This window comes from Vipera berus (assembly GCF_964194415.1).
Source record: "Vipera berus genome assembly, chromosome: 6".
Taxonomy (NCBI): Eukaryota; Metazoa; Chordata; class Lepidosauria; order Squamata; family Viperidae; genus Vipera; species Vipera berus.
Window position 1 is genome coordinate 77,910,087 of NC_138208.1, and position 6,077 is coordinate 77,916,163.

Below are 6,077 nucleotides of genomic sequence, written 5' to 3' on the forward strand. Positions count from 1 at the left end.
GCTGAGGGCAAACAGACTTTGGAGAACAGTGGGGAAAAAAGCATAGTGATAGACTTCTCTGAATGATTAAAAGGTGTCTAAATAGTAGTTTGCTCATGTTCTCTTGATGAATCGCTTCTTCTCTGCCTGAGCATTGAAAATTAAACATACCGGTATATTTTTTCAGACTTTATTCATTACAATTTAATTATGTTCCCCCAGGAAACTCAAGAAGATGTGCATGAGCATATCCTTAAATATAATTAAGTTGTTTTCATTCCCTTATTTGCCTTAATTCCCCATCTCTTCTCTGGGCATATTTCCAGTATAAGTACCTGGGCAATTTAAAATGTTCATGACTTACTATGTTTGCACTGGCTTAATCAGAATCAAAGGCTAAAAACAACAAGCACAGTACAAAATTGATTTCAGCTTTCTTTTCAATGTATATACCATGGATCTATTCCAAGAAAATCCTCATATTACATTAAACAATTAGTCTAATAATGTGGTCTTATATTAAAGTCAATTTGAAGTTCTTGACCCATTGTTATCAACTAGCTTTCATTTTGTAAATTTCTGTCAATAGGGGCAAGTTGATTAAACAACATTTATTTTATTAATCTTTTATATTGCAAATACATTAGAATTAGAATAACTGAATTCTTCCAATTAGTTCCTATAGTACTACTGGATAAAAGGTATCTTACAAGGCCTGTACGTCTAAAAAAGAAAATATTTTCCAGATTCTATAATAATAAATTTGAGATTCATACATAAATAAGGCATATTATAACCTCACATACCCAGAGCTTCCATATCAACATTCTTCCATAAAATAAACATGCTGCATGTCTCTATCAGTAGATATTTTAATATTTATAATACTATCTCTATGTCAAAGATGCCTCTATTACAGATATGTTTGATTATCTCAAAGTATCTGGATAATGAGGCTACCTTGTGCCTTTCTTCAATACGTATGTATAAACAATGGGAAGATTTATTCCTAAATGAATGTAATTTAGAAAGATAAGAATTTTTGAACAATTTATGTAATTTTACTTTTAAAAACTACATAATGTAGGTTATTATACCTATAGATCATTGTCTCTAATTTCAGCTTAGCACAGTACAGGAAGGGCCATATTTATCCTTACCCCATTAAACTAAGAGGGTTGATCCTGGGGGGAAAAACAGCCACCTTTTCTAATTTCATTGTAAGGTAGGCTGGATAATAATTTTGAAGATCTGCCTTTCTGACTATCAATTATAAATATTTATTTACATGATACAGCCTTTTGCGTGTAATTTTTTTTCTACTTGTCTGGATTTGTGAATTAATTACATTCTCAAAATGTAAGACAGTTAAGAGATATATGTGTATTTCACATTTCCCTTTTCTCTAAGCTGAAATGCTCATACTGTTTTAGAGATATGGCCAGGTATAACTGTTTACCACACCTACAATTTTAGAATTTTAAAGAATTTACTGAAATCAAGAAGGCTGCACTGCCCTTGTAAAATAAAATTGTATACTTTGTAACCATGCAATCCTGCCATAGGTCAAAAACAAAAAGTCTCACCCTCTTTTCAAATATTTTAAATAAACAATTGTTCAGAAGTGGCCAGAGAATTAATTGCCTTGGTGTGAGACAAATGTATATATATCTGTAAGACTGCATTTTATTTAAGGCATTATGTTATTTTAAAAATTATTAATAAATTTTTAACTATATCATTATTGGTTTATCCTAACTCTTTCTAAATTCCTCTTGGAATCTACTGCAAACTGACCAATTTGCCTGATATTGTCATTATTTATAAATGTACTCTCCCCAAACTTATCTATAATAGCCCCGTCAATGCAAAATGCAAACAGATTTAGTCTTAGTTTGCTACCACCAAAAATGTAGTTATTGCAGGTAAAGGGCAGTTCAACACTCAAAACAGCACAGTAACAGCTGCATAATACTCAAGATCAGAAAAATACATTACCTAATCAGTTTTATATATACATATATTATAAACAATGAACAGTTTGAGATAAATCAGATTAAGATATCAAGAATCTTGATTTATGAGAACTCTTTCCATATTTTTCTATTAAAAATGCTAAGGGCTAAATTTAAAAAATGAACCTAAAATCTCTACTAAGCAACAATCTTCCCCATTTTACAGAATATATATTTTAAAATAGCTATACTGCAGGAAAATATGCTCAATTGTACATGCCTATATATATAAACAAGTGAATTTTCTACATGGAACATATCATGTGCCCATCAAGATGCCTACAATTCTAAATTACATTCTTTGCATTAAGTCGTATGTGAAAGATGCGACATATTATAAGAATATAACAGTGAAAGGGGGAGGAAAAAAATTAGTATTTATCTTTAAATAGATGAATTATGCACTCATAATTTGAAGAGAGCTGTAATGAGTTAAGTTACAAGAAGCCAGACTCCCAATTGGGATTTCAAAAAGAAATCCTAAGAGCAAAAAATATCAAATAAAAGTCTCCCTTTACAACATATGTTCAAGCAAAAGTAAGTCATCTCTCAAAGAGATTGGGCACAATAGAGAAAAAGACACCTTCTAACTCTGTTTATAAAGAATATGAAATTTATTTTAATATTACTTTGATAAAATTATTGTATAAGAAATAGTCCTACCTATATGTTCCTATATTTTAGGACTTCGGAAATGCTAGTTTAAAGCATGTGACTACACTACTAATAATTTGAGAACCCAACAAAAAAAGACTTAAATTTTATATAGTAAATCTGTATCAGTTCTTGTTCTCGATTAGTTAAATGTGTAGATTTAACATTCTTATCTGTAACATTATAAGAAACCCAGTCCTATCTGGTTCGGTTCTGTTTCCAAATACATTTTATCATCATTTAAAATAACTAATGTATATATTCTATGTTGATAATTGAGGTAAGTAAGGTATCAATCAGTATTGGACTTCTTTCAATTTGCCAAAGAATATAAGAAGAAGTTAGCTGGATCAAGACCAAAGGCCTATTTCGGCTAGCATTCTGTTTCCATATTGACCAATCAGATGTCTATGAAGATCATAACCAGTAAGATATCAGCACAACAGTGTCCTCTTTCTTTGATTGTCTAGCAATTTGTATGGTGAGACACAATGCCAGAAAACGAAAGTAATAAATTGCCATTATATATAATAGTTACTGATAAATGTAAATTCCATGAATACATGGAATATTTTCTGAAGCCATTCAGGTGAACAAGGTTCAATACAAAAATCATAGTTTAACAATAGGTTGTAAGACAGGACTTTTCAACCAGTGCTACGGGTACCACCTGTGGTACATTGGCACCTGGCAGGTGGTATGCGACCATCCTAGAAAAGTGGTAGCGGGGGAGGGGAATGAGCTGAACTGGTGGCAGCACCACACAAGCCTAAGCGAAAGACAGCTGGAACTGCAGGGCTGTCAGGGCTCAGTGGAAGCACCAGGATCAGAGGCAGGCTCCAGCTGGAGCTCGGTGCTGATTCTGGCGCCTCTGAGCCCAGAAGAAGCACCGATCAGCTGGAATGTTGCAGCATCTCCAGGGTCTTGTGATTTACATTCAGATGTTTGGCAACTGATTCATATTTATGATGGCCACAGTGTCCCAGGGTCATGTGAAGTGACCAAAACCTGCTGCAACCACCCAGCAGATGGGGGGAGAAATAAAAACCAAACATCCTCCACACCACCCCTGCTGCCAATCCTCAACATAAATGCTCACAACAATGAAAACCTTGGACAGGAGGAAGAGCGCTGCTGGGCAGGCAGGCAGGTGTCTTGCTCGGCTGTGGCTTGGGTGGCAATTTTTCCAGTGCCACTGTAACTTCGAACAGTCACTAAGCTAACTGTTGTAAGTCGAGGACTACCTGTACTTCATCACTTTTTTCCTTTTTTTGTCATCAAGTTTTTGACACCCTGCTAGGTGACTGGTGGTACTCGGATGTTGACATATCCTAAAAGTGGTACAATGGGTGAAAAGCTTGAAAAGCCCCGTTGTAAGAAAGGTAAATCCTTATTTGTCCAAGGTCTGAGAATTCTGCTCCATTGATTAATTGGATAATCATGCATTGTACTTTTATACCAAGAGGGGGGGGGGACTTCTTTTCCATTGTCTTTCTACCATGCAATATTTCTATTGTGACTTGTCTTAATATTTTTCTTACTTAAAAAGTCCTGTTATAAATATGTAAAACTGTAAGACACTAGCACTGTATAGACAAGTAGCTGATTATAAAAAAACTGCAAAGAGACCACCTTTATGTTTGTTCTGAATAATTTACCTTGACACCTGAAGTGGCACATAACCATCATAACTAATACTGGAGATAATATGTAATTATGAATACTGAATGCTGGACACCAATAACTATAGCCTATGAAAATGTGACCAGCAGCTCATGAAAGATCATGCCTCTTAATAAAATAGCTTACCACAACGACCTTTTACAGAAAAAGACAAAACTGGAAGAGGGCACTGAAGGAAAAATAGGCTGAAAGAAAAAGGAAAAACATTCCCCACAGCCTCACAATTGTCATGTCCAAAAGAAAGATGAATCCAAATCAAATAAAGCAGAGAATGTCTGCTTCAAGGGAAAAAAAGTTTTCTGTCAAAAAAAGGTACATATTCTAGTCAGAATTTGCTTCAGACTGTTTTTCTTTTTACACCCAGCTGTGTTAAGGCACCCATGCTGCTGTTAGTTCTCTGTACAAAACAGCATGTGCTGTGCAATTTCAGCCATTATTCAGGCTGATTAGGAAGATGTTTTTGGTAACTTATGCCATAAATCACATCGACCCCTCCCACAGGACAAAACATTCATTTGGAGCCGACTAACCTTATCTTGGGACGCGGTGGCTCAGTGGGTTAGGACGCTGAGCTTGTCGATCAGAAGGTCAGCAGTTTGGCGGGTCGAATCCCAAGTGCCGCGTAACAGAGTGAGCGCCTGTTACTCATCCCAGCTTCTGCCAACCTAGCAGTTCGAAAGCACGTAAAAATGCAAGTAGAAAAATAGGGACCACTACGGTGGGAAGGTAACAGTGTTCCGTGCGCCTTTGGCGTCTAGTCATGCTGGCCACATGACCACAGAGACGTCCTTGGACAAACGCTGGCACTTCGGCTTTGAAACAGAGATGAGCACCGGCCCCTAGAGTTGGAAACGACTAGCACGCATGTGCGGGGAAACCTTTACCTTTACCTTATCTTAAGGGCTGTCAGAAATGCAGCGTTTTCTTTAGTAGTTCTCGGGGCTTTCTTCTATAGCTGCTTCTTTCTGATAAAATTGGGTTTATTTCAATTGCTTTCAACTAACTTTCTGTATTTTTTTTAGCTTTTGAACCCCAGAAGGACTTGGAGGGCCCTTCTCTGACAGGCATCAGGGCTAGCAAGAGGACCCCAGAGAAGGCGCTGGCTACATCTTAGGAAATAAGAACTCTTGGATGCAAATTAGTCCAAAAAGGAAATGTTTACTAGGATGGAATCGATTGTGGCAATACAAGACGGGATCTAACAGAGTTACATTTCAATCCTATATAAAGCATTCCCATTTCAACCCCCCTCCCCTCATCCATTTGGTCATGCTCCCATCATTCACTTAGGTGTCAGGCCCTTCCGTGGGAAAGGGAACTCTCCTAGGTTTTATTGTTATTGCTCTTCCTTTTCAGTTGTAAATGCAGATGCGATCCAGATCTCTCTCTCCTCCTCTCTCCCCCAGATCAAACCTGGTGTTTGAAGATAGCCTATTTCAATCTAAGTAACCATCCTCTCCCCCCCCCCCTCGGAGAGATGGCAGAATCCCCAGAATAAGCACAATATTCTACCTATACATTTACGAAATGTGATATGAATGGATTCTGACAGAAAGTGGGGTTTGGGCGGGAAGAAAGGAAGGCTTAAGATTCCCCGGCCTGAAGCTTCCACAGCAAAAAAAAAAATCAATATCAAAGCAGCAACCCACAGAAACCATTATTGGCAATAATATCTCTTGTCAACCCGCGGAATAACGCGCTCGCATCGACGCCCTTTGAAAAGCTAACCGGCACCTCAGATTCGAG